Source organism: Biomphalaria glabrata, chromosome 16, assembly GCF_947242115.1.
Source record: "Biomphalaria glabrata chromosome 16, xgBioGlab47.1, whole genome shotgun sequence".
NCBI classification, from domain to species: domain Eukaryota; kingdom Metazoa; phylum Mollusca; class Gastropoda; family Planorbidae; genus Biomphalaria; species Biomphalaria glabrata.
This window is the reverse complement of record NC_074726.1, coordinates 9,701,701-9,717,920: the sequence shown is the minus strand read 5'-3', so window position 1 is coordinate 9,717,920 and position 16,220 is coordinate 9,701,701. Positions and strand designations below refer to the sequence as shown.

At 33.4% G+C, this 16,220-nt stretch overlaps 1 long non-coding RNA gene across 2 annotated transcripts; it reads right to left on the bottom strand.

The window, feature by feature from the left end:
- Positions 1-10,383: 10,383 nt before the first annotated feature.
- On the bottom strand, positions 10,384-14,540 carry LOC129923506 (uncharacterized). Of its 2 annotated transcripts, none has more exons than XR_008775470.1 (4): positions 14,215-14,540; positions 12,882-12,988; positions 12,458-12,531; positions 10,384-12,099 (listed from the first exon to the last, which is right to left on the bottom strand). It is a non-coding gene; the product is annotated as an uncharacterized LOC129923506 (long non-coding RNA). The 2 variants fall into 2 exon arrangements; XR_008775469.1 differs by having other exon boundaries at positions 10,390-12,099; positions 12,463-12,531; positions 14,215-14,538.
- Positions 14,541-16,220: the final 1,680 nt, after the last annotated feature.

Below are 16,220 nucleotides of genomic sequence, written 5' to 3'. Positions count from 1 at the left end.
ATAACAAAACCGGCTTTAACGATTTACTTAGAAATTTAACAGTTATTTTATGAAATACAGACGTTACTTATTTAAAAAAAAAATAGATGATAACGTCCTACGCCTGTTCCTAGGTCAATCTAGTTATGCATGTTAATAAATGACTTAAACTCTGCCAAGTCATTGGTTTCCCTGGCTGACTAATGTAACCCATTCCATGCTCTAATAGCACTAGGAAGAAAGGAGTATCAACAACACTTGATGTATGGCCAAATAAGGAAAAACTCTAGTGTGACCGTTATCATTTTTCAAAGTAAAAAATTAATAAATGTAAATTTAGCTAGAGGCTATATCTAGGTCAGATTTTTCCTTGGCTTTCAAAGGACTATCGCGTTCGGGCATTTCCGAATGTATGGCATTATTGATTCAAGAGTATAATAATTTAATTTTCAGCAAAATTGTGGACATCGTCCTGTAAGTCTATCATAGGAATTATTCAATCCAGAATTTAATAGATTAATGTTCAGGAACATTTTGCGCATCGTCTTCTAAGTCTACATCTAGAGGCCTATCATTGGAATATTATAAAGTCTAATAGAGCTATACATTCGCTTCTATATTGTCTCTGTATACTGCGTGCAAAGCTTTGTGGCCAATCAAGTAGGCGTCTCTGTGTACAAAGTGCAAAGCTTGGAGGTCAAGCAAGAAAGCTTCTCTATAAACAAAGTGCAAAGCTTTGTGGTCAACCAAAAGAAGAATCTCTATATACAAAGTGAAAAGCTTGGTGGTCGAGCAAGAAAATAGTCCCTATAAACAAAGTGCAAAGCTTTGTGGTCAAACAAGAGAAGCATATCTATATACAAAGTACAAAGCTTTGTGGTCAAACAAGAGAAGCGTATCTATATACAAAGTGCAAAGTTTGGTTGTCAAGCAAGAAAAGCGACTCTATATATAAGTGCAAAACTTGGTGGTCAAGGATGCCATAGATACAGATGATAGATAGATAGACAGATAGACAGATAGATAGATAAATAGATAGATAGATAGATAGATAGATAGATAGATAGATAGATAGATAGATAGATAGATAGATAGATAGATAGATAGATAGATAGATAGATAGATAGATAGATAGATAGATAGATAGATAGATAGATAGATAGATAGATCTATATTCATCGAGCCCCAACTTGTTACGGGTAAAAAAAAAAGGTTCGGACTAAGTAACTATTGACCATCGTTACCCATCGTCCTCTGATGACCGTCTAGACACTGGTGTTTGACATTTCCCTTTATCTTCTTCAGTCACCGGCAGACAGGAAGCTTTCGTTTCTGTGGTGACGTAACGCGGGGTAAATATTGAACCCTCCATCTCAATAGCTCTCATAATCTTCTTCCGTGTATTCCAGTGGACATCTTATCTCAACTTTACCCGGGTAGTTAAACTTATAGATATCCAGTTGCGGCTTATAAGAAGAGTTCTCACGGTCTTTAAAAAATTAAGTGAAATACAGAATTTTCTTTTTAGCGACCCCTGAAAGTGGAAAAGCCGCTATTAATTGTTGGTGTCTGTCAGGCTTAGATCCTAAAAACAATAAAAGGTATTGAAAATCCGATTTCATTATAATTTGAAGTTGCAAAGTTTTTTTTTTTGTTTTCTGAAAGCGAAACATTTAATTTAAAAAAATGTAATATGTAAGCCTCTTTTTTTTTTCATTACAATTCACCGATTTTACTACATAAAATACTTAAGGAGAGGTAAGTCTTTATAAAATGTCACAGACTTTGTTGATGGATCCGCGCGTTGCTACAAAATAATTTGCATCTTAGGTCAAAATCGAAAAAAAACATATATGTATGGCCCATTTTTTTTATTAATTAGTAAACTTATAAATCAAAAAAACACATTCAATTTTTTAAAAAGTATGATGCAAACATTCGCTTTAATTTTAATTCTCTAAAAGGGAATACCTTTTAATCACTCAGTCCCGAGGTGTCCATTTGCACCAGAGGTAAATACTAAAGGTTTTGATATCTAGATCTAATTTAATTAGTAATTGAAAAATTAAAATAAAATTATTCAGTAATAAACATTAGAAAAATTTTGAGATTAATCGTGTCGGAGACTTGATTTGATGTTGCTATGTTATCAATCATCTCTAGAACTCGATTTATGGATATGTAGATCTCATTTTAGATCTATTAGGTCGTGTTCTTTCATCGTCCGAAGTCAATTAGACTATGAACGAATCTCCATATCTTTAATTCTAGATCTAGATGTAGATGTAATTTTGTAATTTAAATAAAAGCTAATCAGTAAACTGGAAAACAAATATTATCAAGAACATTTAAGAAAAAATAAGTTTTAAAAAAATAAAATACCACCATTATACAACTTCAGCTATAATAAAATATTTTAGTTCAATCTAGTATGGAACCCATGTTATGAAAACGTCACACAGGGTATGGAACCCATGTTATGACAACGTCACATCGGGTATGGAACCCATGATATGACAACGTCACACAGGGTATGGAACCCATGTTATGACAACGTCACACAGGGTATGGAACCCATGTTATGACAACGTCACACCGGTAATGGAACCCATGATATGACAACGTCACACCGGTAATGGAACCCATGATATGACAACGTCACACAGGGTATGGAACCCATGTTATGACAACGTCACACCGGTAATGGAACCCATGTTATGACAACGTCACACCGGTAATGGAACCCATGATATGACAACGTCACACCGGTAATGGAACCCATGATATGACAACGTCACACAGGGTATGGAACCCATGTTATGACAACGTCACACAGGGTATGGAACCCATGTTATGACAACGTCACACCGGTAATGGAACCCATGATATGACAACGTCACACCGGTAATGGAACCCATGATATGACAACGTCACACAGGGTATGGAACCCATGTTATGACAACGTCACACCGGTAATGGAACCCATGTTATGACAACGTCACACAGGTAATGGAACCCATGATATGACAACGTCACACCGGTAATGGAACCCATGATATGACAACGTCAGCTGCTTGAGTGAACGAGGTTACCTATTCGGCCAGCAGGCTATGCAAATTTGTGAAATTATTTATTGGTACTCTCATTCCAGGTGTAGCCTTCTGATTTAGAACTCATGACATCTAGTCTAGATCCAGATCTTGATGTGTCCAAAGAAACGATAGGTGCCGATACAGTTTGGGGCCATCTGTATCGCAGGTTCCGCCAGGGTCTAACATTGTGAGCTGTAGGCTGTCTGAGGGTAGTCGGCTCACGATTTTTCCCAAGGGTGTTTCCCAAAGCTGCAAGGCAGTAAAAAAGTAAATTAAAGTTCCCCTTTCAGACCTATGGGACAGTGATGAAAAGGTCATCTGATCTGTTTTTTGTGGCCCACGGATAACGAGGGTGTCATGTGGCCAGCACAATGACCAATCGCCTTTATTTTACCCAACAATTGCCAGGTACCCATTACGACTCAAAGGCGTCAAATATCCCGAAATTAAAAATCTCAGTCTTCACTAGTATTCGAACCTTCCCCCCCCCCCCGTTCAGTAGAAAAGCGCTTAACCACTCAGCTATCGCGCCTCTTGGGCAGCTGAGGTTTAAATTCAGAGATTTCCTTCTCATATGTGGGTAGCCAGCAAAGGCTAAGGAGTTCCCGAAGCTTACTGGTTTATGTGCCAGTTACTCGCCTTGCCTTTTTCTCTTGTTAGTTCTTAACTATATGGCCAGGCTAAATATCTAAGCCACACGTTTCGGCCAGGAGCTGGACTGGTCATCACAATCTATTGGAGACTCGTGTCATTGAAAGCATTATATGCAGAAAAATACAATGGAAATAATTTAACACCATAAACAAATAGCGTCCAATTTGATCAGAGAAATGAATTACAACAAGGGTGGCTGTGGGGGGTAGGGAGGGGGGTATACGTTTGTTGACAAATTACGATGGAAAACATCTTATTTCTGCATCAACAATTTTCACTTGATTTCTGATCATTTTGTTTTTATTATTCATTTTGACCGTCAGCGGCTAATGTCAACTCATTAAGGCTGAGACCAGGGGCAGACGGCAAATAACAGGCTTGTTAACGACGATGATGAGGCTGAAGCTCGACATGGCGACCTTGACACTGGTCATGCTCATCGGTTGTTTGTTTTAAATCTTCGTGTACTGTTTCTTGAGTGACATACAGGCACACGGCCTCTTGTTGGAGGGGCATCATTTATACAAGGGCAACAACAAGGGACACATACCATGTATAATAGCCAAGCTTCTAGTAGTTCACTCTGTCTTTCTGTCCGGTAATTATAGATAAGTGTTACAATAATAAGAGATAAAGCAGCGATTGAACGGTGGTCTCCATTCTCCTCCATACTGAAGTGTGAATGGGATTCTTGTCAACTTGCAAGATTGCAGATGCATACAAGTCGCAAGACCAGGAGAGTAGCTCACGCAACTGTATACAGTTATGATTGATTCAAATTGATTGATGTAATTTCACTTCATTCCAGCGAGGATTTTAAAAAGTCGTTTTTATATTTTACTTGTTCTAAAATCTTCGTGTAGAGTTTGTTTAGTGATTTCTTGACAAACAGCTTCTTGTTCTAGAAACAGCATTTATACAAAGAAAACAACAACAAGATGACATGTATTATTGCTATACTATTCTTTATTTTTGAGTGGAAAACGCAGGACTGTGGCTTCACTTAAATCGGCCTTGTTTTCCGTGTATCTCTAACTAGGGGCGAGTATCAGCTGGTAACATGATTTCGGTATGCTATTCCTTCGTTCCGTCTCAGTCATTGCAGTTTGGCTAATTCTTAGCCTCTTTTCGACATAAATAGATGATTTCCATGTCGCAAGCGTAGGTCGCCTTAGAAGAGTACTTGTAAATTTATTATTATATTTCTCCTTTATTATTGTTAGTATTATTATAATTTACATCATACTCTCCAAAGTTTGTTTATATTATTACTTTGTAGATGTGCGCTTAGCCATTTGGAAGCCTCAGAGAGCGATCCTAGATCCGGCCCTAGCTGTACTAGAGGCTTACACTTAAGCAACGTTCTAGCTCGGTTGTTTCCCTTGGTTTCCATCGACTATTTTTTCTATTATGAAATTTAGAATTTCAAATCAAAGCAACGCGAATATTGTGTCATCATTGTAACTAAAAAAAAAAACACACTTTATAGACAGAGGAGGAAAAAAAGGTGTCTTAAAGAGGAAGTGTCTTTTTTAAAATGTCATTTGTGCAATGAAATTTGAGACAAACTATGGCCTCCAATTCACACAACAATTTTCATGACTACAATTTGGGATTTCCCTAATGAATTGTGAAAGAAGAAAACGGTGCTGGTTATGTTAGCATTCACTACAGTACGTTAGAAGACAGAGAGAGAGAGAGAGAGGGCGAAAGACAGAGAAACACTGAGAGAGAGAGAGAGAGAGAGAGAGAAGGAAACTGTGAGACACATGGAAATGAAAAACGTTGAGTATGTCGTTGACATGTTTTTATATTTCTCAGATGATGATTTTTTTGTACCTCTAATCTGGACCCTCCGAAAAATGGCATGTTATTACATAATGACACACAATCTCATTTTAATTTGGTCCAAAGTTTTTTTCTATGAATAAGAGAACAGACAATCAGAAAACTTGTACATGGGTACAAAACATAATCTTAAATTTTCTATTCGAATTTTCATGACACACACTTCAGAACTTGCATATTTCCTGGCCTGTGGAATGCACTTCCAAATGTCATCACGATAGTCCCGTGTTCGAAACCTGTCCACTGGCCATACCTTGTCGAATACCTTGTCGATTACATACGATTTGGGATAGGACGCAATACCATCATTTCCAAAACTGATTATACTAGTCGACTCACGGCGTAGCATACGCCGTTATTTTCCAGGGGCGACCTTAGGCCAATGCAACCTATGCGACTTTCAAAGGACCCGGGCTATTTCTAATTTTAAATTATTAAATTAAACCATTTTGTAACTTATAACAGAATTCCAGCAGCCTCCTGATTTACCAGGAGCTCCTTGAAATCTCCTGAAATTGCAAAATATACGAAAAAGTCATGGAAATCTACGGAAATTATTAAAACCTTTAGAAAACTCATACATATCTACTGAAATATATAAACAAAAATTGTCTTTTCGGGGTTTTCTTCAATATGGAAAGCGCCAATCCTACGCGCGATAAAAAAAAAAGGCGTTATGCAATACCTGTAATTGTGAAATCTAGTGAAAGAATCTTCTCGCGCCTCAAACTTATGAAGAATTACTTGAGTTCAACAATTCGCAAAGATAGATTGAAACATTTTGTAATTCTTGCTATGGAGCGTGATCTATGTAGGTAACAGAATTCTTATGATATACTGTATGTCTTCGCTACACGCAAGGCTCCTGTAGTAATTCTGTGCGAAGTAAAGAATGAATAAAATGCAAAGACGAATTTATTTTCTAATACAAACTCTTAATTTTCACTTATTATCCGTATCCCTACCCAAACTTGACCCCGCGAAATCTGTTTCGCATAAAGCCTCACAACGGTTGAGTACATCCCTGCTATTTAGTGACGGGTTCATACAGAGTTGATTACTTGTTCTCCTCCACCCCCCTCCCTCTTTTTTCGCCGCTAAAACTACGTGGGGTAGAAATAAAAAGAGTGATCTCTCCATGACTTCTTGGTCACAACGGTTAAGTCCAGCCCTGCTATTTTGTGACGGGTGAATACTACTTGTTCTCCCCCTCACTTTTTTTTCCCGTAGGATAACTCTAGTCCGACTTGCAGAAATAAAAGAGTGATCTTTCCTTTATTTCTTGTCCAAACTCTTGAGCCATGACAATAATTATATATATATATAGAATAGATAGGTAGGTATAGAAGAAGTTGTTTTTTTTTAATTTAAAATTATGTCTTAACTTTTGCTGTCTATACGGGCGAAGGGTTTGAAACTCACTCCATATTGATCCCAGACAGACAACATGCTTCAATACATTCAAGAAGAACACAAGACCTTTCTGTTCAAAATTTTTAGATTAGTTTGTCATTTTAGCTGTCGTGTTTATGTTTGTTACGTAATAACAGCGCTAATAAGTTTTTGCTAAGGAAATATGGCATCCATTTTAATGCATCGCCTGTATAGTCTTATAAAATAAAAACAAGATTACAAAGAAATTTGTGTTACCATACAAAACTCAGTAGCGGCCCCTGTCAAGACTTTTCTAATTAACCTTATTATTAAATATTCTAATATATAGTTGAATGGAATTGTGATGTTTCTCCTTTGATATATGATTCTTGTATACTTGTTTCACTTGAAGTCTTAATAGTTTAATTAAAGTATGGCCCCTATGTTCAGCCTGACAGACACACCAAGTCGAAAAGAATACTTCTAGATGACAAAACTTACAAGATCTTCCATAGCAAAGTTATGTTCTCTTGAATTCTTAACTTTGGTCAATTAGTGTAAAAACTCTAAAATTCGTTATATGAATTTATTCCCTACTCTATAAAACTGTATCAGAGCAGCTCGTGGTCTGGAGGAATTTAAAAAAGATAAACATGTCTGTGTTTTGAATGTGAGTGTATGTTTTAATGGCATCTCGTGTTGTTTTTTTTTAAATTCTTAATGAGCCCATGTAATTGTAACACATTTCCAATTAGGATAACAAGAAAAACAATACAAATACTCTCAATAAAAATCAATACGTCCTTTTTGCAGCTTATTTAGTGGTTGTTAATCACTTAAAACTAAATGAATGTTACATTTTAAAACGTTCTTATACCCTCCCCCTTCTCCCAGAGAAAGAAGCGACACTACGCCAATGTATAGATCTAGTACACATTTTAATACTCCAATCATGGAACTATACTAATGGAACACCAGCTTCGAGTTTTTTACAAAGACAAAGAGAGTCGAAGTGCCGTTGCGCATCTTTTTTCGCGCACCATACCATTTTGAAAAATCGATGAGTATGCCAAAGAAGAAATTTACTCGAGAGCCACTTGGATTGACCTTCATTGAGAGTAAAACTTCCCCACACTATATTTTATTAGATCTGTAAAAACTTTATCCATTTTCTGACTATCTGATAAAATAGATACAATTTCCCTGAATAAGAGATCGTCACAAAAGTTTGTTTTTTTCGATCACCCTATAAAATGCCACTTATTTTCCAAAAAATAGAATCTAAATTCCGAAAATACAATCTTTTAGTGTTTCTGTGTTTGGTTTATTTACACTAAGTCTGGATGAAGACCTGTCTACCGTTCCGCTAAATGCGTATTTGTTACGATATACTAAATTGCACGAAATAAAAATAGGAGGCCTAATACAGTTTTGACACTCCAAGCTACGCATTTCTAATCGTTTTTTTATTATTATCGAAAGGACTAGGCTATAGGCATACACGTCTCGTGGGAAACAAAGAAAAAGTTAATCTTGATAATATTGTAGCCTAAATAAAATGACAAAAAAAACACACAAAAAAACTATAGCCTAATCTAAAATGAAATAGATCTAGAGCTAGATTTTCTTGGACGAATGATATAAAATAAGTATAAATAATAAGTCATATGAATCTGATAGATCTAAAACAAATACTGATAGAGTCATTAATTAATTAATTATTAGAATTACTTGACTACCAACTGGGTATTTTTATTGCCAAAATACAATGTATTTTATGTGCATTTATTAAAAACAACAACCAAAAATTAAGCGTTTGACGCAACTAGATCTAATATTAGTAATATATAGATCTAGATTCTAGTTCTAGATCCAGAAAGCTACTTCTCTAATTCAGTTTTCTAGTTTAATTCTAGTTAGATCTAGATGTCTAGACCAGTAGATCTAAATCTAGCCAGGGTTTTTGTCATGGAATAGATTTATAAAACTTCACCCACCTACTGATCACGACTCTACATCTAGATCTAGTACTAGTAGATCACTACATTTGACTCGGATGATAGATGATTACTAGATCACAGTAAAATTCAATACATGTGTACTTCCGACTTTAGCTCAACAAACAAAGTCTACTCCAAAGTATAGATCTACTAGTAGTCACAAAGTGTAAAGGATCATTATATATTCACATCAAAAAAAATTATAGGCCTAAATGAATCGAATAATCAGTCACTAATTTGACTAATCAGTAATCTAAATTGTTGTTGTTTTTTTTAAATGGCAAGTGTTATTGATGACTTCTGACTTGTAAACCAGTTGCAGAGATTCTAGTTTTTATTTTGATGACATGTTACGATATATCAATGATATTTAGATAAACCTAGTGGAACAGACAGAAGGACCATTTAATATTTAATATAAGGCAAAGAAGTAAGATGTTTATAATCCATCAAACTATGATCAAACTCACAGAGGACTTGTGTCATTTGTGACGGCATTTCATGCATTTACAGAAGCTACAAACTATTCTACAAAAATGATAGGCTTGTCTTTGATTCCGAAGACTTATGAGGAATGCTATGTTTCCAGTGGCTACTCAGCCCCAGCTGTGACCTACATATTATGCCACACTGAGCACAGGCATAACCATTGTCCACCTGTGGTAGAATCAGTTTTTTTTTTCTTTTTGCCGTCTACCCTCGGCAATTAATTTTCATTGGTGTATACCACACCTTTGTAAGTGACCTCCAGCTGTGTCGTTCTGAAGCTGTATGCAACCAGGTGCTCTCTTATTCTATGTCAGTTAAAGCAAGTTGGCGCCTAAGCTTGTCTTTAAAGCATTTCTGTGGTACCTCTTTATGTGCATATGACATGTTAGGCAAATAGGTTTTGCCTATCGGAAGGCCATTTCGGAATATATAGGTGTTTAAAATGAAACTCCAAACATCTGGACTTCCAGTAACCAAGAAAATAAGCTTAGGATTCAAAGAGACGACACTGGCATTTCAGCTAAGACAATCAGTAAAATTAATAGCAACTTTAATTGCAGTCCACCAAACAAGATAAAAAGAAACAAGTGTGGCTTCAATAGCATTTATAATATTTAGTTTACTTTTATCTCATTTACTAGTATTACTATTTCATTGACTAAGGTTTTTTATTGTCAAATATGCATAAGTACATGTACTAGTTCCTGCAATTTGATGAAAAATAATAATTAAATTGTGTGTAGTCTATATACAAATGTTTATAAGAGATCACAGCTTAGCTTAATTTACTTAATTTCAAAACTATGATTTTGTGTTCTGACTCTACTCTAAATAAATTATAAATATTTTATTTTAAGAATGCAAAGTTGGAAATTCTGTTCTGATGAAAAAAAATTATTAAAATAAAGAAGATGTTTATGGTTTCTTTGTATTTATTTTTAAATTATTTATTCATTAAAAATTAATTGTTCATTAACATTTACTTGAAGTAAAGATCAAAAACACAAATTCTATACATGATCAGCTCTCAATTCATGCAGATCACAGCCCATCACTTAAATGTATTTACTGTCAATTCTACACACTATTCATTTCAAAATGTTGCTTTAAATTGTTATATGACACAATCAAAGTACTGGTACCTCACATTGATGTAGGCCTAAAGCACCTGAAATAATGACAAATTTTCATTCAATAACTTGTACTGTCATTTATTATCAGACGTGTTAAAACTAATGACCTGTATCATCATCATTGGTCTCCTTCAGTCGTAGAAAGACTAAGGTTTCATCTCAGAGCACACTTCCTCATGTGGCTGTGGAGCCTTATTTCGGAGAGACACTCCCATCCACAGATAGCACAGGTTAAGGTGGTTTTTGCTTCGGTGGTAGAGGAGCTGGTCGTTTTTCGGATAGTACGTTTTTCTTCCTGAGCTGAGACCTATGTACTTTCACTGTCCATAGCTTTCTTGGTCACTGTCTCTCCATCTGTTGCGGTCTAAAGCTATGTCTTCCCAATTGTCAGTATTGATGTTCACTGATTTGAGGTCACGTTTTATTACATCTATGTAATGGAAGTGGGGGCGACCAGTTTTTCTTGTGTCAGTTGTGTGTTAAAACTAATGACCTGTATATATAATTTATTAAGCAGGAGCATCAACAAATCTTGAACAATAATTTTCTACAGAAAAACTTAATTCTTATCCAAACAATATACATTTACAATGTATTAAAGCAAGTTAATATATATTTATACAAATCTATATGGCCTAAAGATTATAGCGTATTTTGATGTGTGAATACCAAGTTACATTATTACATGAAAATAGTGTACTCATTTTTTAAATATTCTGGGTAATAAAAATAAAAAACTAATGATACAATAAAATTGAAGCATTAGTCAAAAAAAGAAAAATTTCACTCAAGATCTATGTGAACTCTGCTTGAAAATTAATTAATTAATTAATTTTGAAATTAATTAAAAAAAAAAATTATGGTTCTTTAGTCAATGGAATGATAGCAGCAATTATTTAACAATTTCATGATTATCCATTCATTTCAATATACTTATAACTGAAAAATAATTCATAAGGTTTAGATACAACCATTTGAAATAATGATTATAATTTTTTTCTTAATTTGCTTAATTCAAATCTAATATAAACAAGATTTCCTCTGTCAAGAAACTTATGAGGGAACAACATGCATGTTCTTCTCAGTAAGTTTTGCAAAGGGAATTAAGAATATTTAATTGATGTTGCTTTTTTTTTTTGCCAACATTTTATTTTAATTTTTGCACCAGGTTTTAGTTTTAAGGAGAATGCACCATATTTTATATGTTTACTTTTGTTAGATTCTTATTTTAATTTTAAAAAAGTAAAATTTCCCTTACCACTCATCCACTGCACTCCCTCTTGTTTTAATGGGGCTCAGATTAATAGTTTTGAAGTACAGTATCAAACAGATTTAAAGAAATACTAAATCCAAACCTGTTGGCTGAATGACAGGATATACATAAATATGTATACAGCTTACAGTATAATATATATATCTTAAATTAAAATTGGTCCAAGACTTTTATTTTGCAACATGATGGGATTTTCCTTTCTGGTGGTGCTATGCAGGAGTCCAAGAATCTCATCTTTTCTCATAACAGAAAGTTATCTAGTTATAAAAATAAATAAAAGGATTTTTAAAAAAATTAAAAAATATGTGAGACATATGTGTTGACCATGCTAAACGTATATATGTTATTAATTATAGTTATATAATTTTGCCATTCTAAAAATAGTCTGTACCTAAAAGGAGCTACTGCGTTAATGTGTAGACATGGCCCTGACCTTAATAGTTATGAATTATTACTATAGGTGAAGGCAGATGTTCAGTTAATTTGATGCACATTGAACTAATCTAAAAGCAACTATAATATATATTATGATTTACATTTTCATGGAAAACTAGTTTTTCAAAAATACAAGTACTTCAGCTTATGAGAAAAGTACATAGGGAAAAATTGCAGTACCTTACCTTTAAGAGGTGCAACCAATCATTGACTTTTCAGGAATGCATGCCTTTTTCTTGCATTTCCAAACATAACTGTAATTATACAATTAGGCATATTGGTTAATTTCTTTTGAAAACATTAAAATTAAAAAATAATATTATTAAATTGAAAACGTTGTTGTATAAAACATACCAATTATCAGACAATTTTGCCTAATTTCATCTAACACTTTATTTTAAAGGAATGGCCTGCACAGCAGCCAAGGTATATTAGGCATTCATGAAAGATGAATGTGCTTAAGAGTGTTATAAATAAAAAAAAAAACTAGAGAAAAATGTTAAATTCCATCCCAGATATTTGGATGTTGCTGGACCATGAAAATCACACAATTCATAAAACATCTATTAGATAACTAAAATAAAAATTGTATAGTAGTACTTACATTAAATATTGAATGAATGCCCAGAGAGTAGAAATAGTATAAGTATGATCCTTGAGCCATTCTGGTACATCATCAGAACTGGTTGCCATGGTTCTACTTGTTAATAACTGAAACATTACAAACATTTTTTTTTATTTATAATTTATCACAGACTAGAATAGAAATGTTGCCAGGAAAAATACCAATGGTTAGAATACACCTGATGCTACTTTTGTAGCCTTATTACTGGTTAAAATGCACCAAAACTTCATTAATTAAATCTGATAAGAAACATTTTTTTATATATGTATCACACAAGTCCAAGTTTATCAAAGTGTCATAGCAAATAATTAACTAGATATGTGAGTTTTATATTAAAGTACTGAATTTCAGGGGATAGATCCAACTTGACACCACATCATTTATTATTTCATGAACTCATGGGTCTGGGTATGGCATTGAATGGAAACTATTATTTAATATATATGGGGTGTAGGCAAGGCATGGATTATAAATTGTCTTGTATAGATTAGATTGGGTAAAACTGCCAATCGAAGGTAACTTTTACTGATAGATCTGGATCAATTATAAATTTATGGGACCTATGCCTGCATAAATTTTTATCTTTTATTTATATATTTTATGTACATATATAACTAGTCTAGAATCTATAATTATATCTTAATAATAATTTTTGTAGATGTCATATAATATCTAACATATTAAGTATAGATCAGTACATTTAGAATTTTAGCTAGTGGAATATTTTTATATCCTAATCTGAACTGGATCTATATATCTAGAATTTAGATCAAGTAGATTTAGTATTTTAGGTAGTAAAAACTTTTATATTCTAAATCTAAACTGGATCTAGATCTAATTTTTCTAGAAGCTTAGATCTAGAAGACTAGTTGTCAAGATTTGACTACACTATGGCTAATGTACTAGCTTAGTAGGCCTACTAGATAGATCAAGAGACAGAGTACTAATAGACTCGTCTTGCCTCGTTGGGCCTCTAAAATCAGCTACAGACTTTAGAGACAATTTAGGAAGGTGAATATCCATCCAATTCAAAGATCTACAATCTACATGTTAGAGTCTAGCTAGAGATGCTAGATCTAGTCTATCTATCTAGGCTTATCAATAAAAAATAAAATCAATCATTTCTAAAGTTTGTAAAATTATATGTAGATCTAATCTATCTATTTATAATATAATAAAAATCTATGTCTACTTTTTAAATATTTAAAATGATATGGCTGATGATATTAATTATTTTAATTGAGACATTGACATACTGTCACATACAAAGTAACAAAATAATTAGATCTTATACTAACTCATAGACTCATACCGTATTGTATTAAACATTAAACCTTCGAGTTTACGTTCCACTACCTTGACTTGACTATATTGACTAAATAAAGGGCACTATGATTATAGATGTAGATTATTATCTATGATGATGATGTTTATCAACTGGTAGATCTATAAGTAGTATCGTCACTTTAAGTATAATCAGTATAACCACTGCATTCATTTCATTCACTGTCTGTATTAATAATCATGTGAATGTGATGTGAAAGTGAAGTCTAGATTTAGATAGAATTGATAGATTATAGATCTACTATTAAAAAGTATTAACTATACTAACTATAGTGTCTATACTAACTATAGTTTGGCCAGTATGACTCGTATGAGTATACTCATATACTGTATAAGTGTATAATAGTAAGTATAGCTATAGACAGACTAGACTAGTGACTAGATCATGGATGATCGATAGATCTAGACTCTAGAGTACTCTAGACTAGATTGTCACTAGATCTAGATTCTAGATCTATAAATATTCATATTGACAATTATTGATCTCATGTATGGTCTAGATGTAGATAAAATAGAGTGGATCTCATGACTGTCTATATTAGATCTATTGATTTTTTTTTAAAACGTTAAATAAATCTAGACCTTAGTCTTTAACTTTAGTCTAGGTGTTGTAGATCTAGATCTAGATGTATATTATTCTAGATATTATACAAGAGATCTAGATCAATATAAGTTCGATTTTTAAAAAAATCGCATTCGAAATTTTAAATACCCAGATTTAAGTATTTATATACTCATATATTGGTAGGTCCGAGTTAATCATTTATTAGATCTATTAAAGCATGTCTATATAAAAGATTATTATTTTAAAAATATATTATTATATAAAAGATATAGTTATGAATATTTACTTTAAAAAATTAAACAAAATGAATTTTTCACTTTTGCCAATTAACACTCTGGCTAGCAAAAAGGATGACTCCTCAATACTGTGAAAAGACGATAACTGCATGAGTTGGTTTGGAATTGTATTTTGTAAGACTAATTTTCAAAACATATCCTTCATAAGAGAGAACGAAAAAAGGTTGAAAAAAAAAAAAGCTGGCTGGACTACGCAAATAATGGACCAGCCTATCTCTCTTGATATCTTGTTAAGAACATTGGTGACCGGGAAAAGTGGATGGTTTGGTTGCGCGGGACAGATGATAAAAATGACATGTACATAAAAAAAATTCCAGATTTTGTGTAAAATACCCAAATGAGGAAGTACTGGAAACACCTATTTTAACGAAGTGGCCTTAAAAAAAAATCTTTTGTGACGATCCATTATTCAGGGAAATTGTATCTATTTTATCAGATAGTCAGAAAATGGATAAAGTTTTTACAGATCTAATAAAATATAGTGTGGGGAAGTTTTACTCTCAATGAAGGTCAATCCAAGTGGCTCTCGGAGTAAATTTCTTCTTTGGCATCCTCATCGATTTTTCAAATTGGTATGGTGCGCGAAAAATGATGCGCGACGGCACTCTGATCATAAAATCTCGAAGATGGTGTTCCATTAGTATAGTTCCATGCTCCAATGATAAGCATTAGATCTAGACTTAGAAGACGATGCGCAAATTTTCATAAACATTAGTTTATTAACTCTTGAATCAATATAACCTCACTTTCGGAAATTCCCGAACGCAATAATCCTATCATGAACGCTATAGTTCTTCAAAACCAATGTAAGATCTAGACCCATATTTAGTTTCTAGCCAAATTTACATTTATTTATTTTACTTTGAAAAATTATAATGGTCAACTAGAGTTTTTCCCATGTGGCCAACGAGCTAGTAATTCTTTTCTCAGTAATATAGACTACATTAACTGTTAAATTTCTAGGAAAATCGTTGGAGCCATTTTTCAGATCATTGTCGGCCCACCTTTATGAAGGACTGTCTTAAAAAGAGGTACTGTAAAAAAAAAAAAGAGAAAAAAAAAAAACAATCTAAGTCTAAGTTCAAATGTATTTTTTTTTTTCTCTTTCGGGAC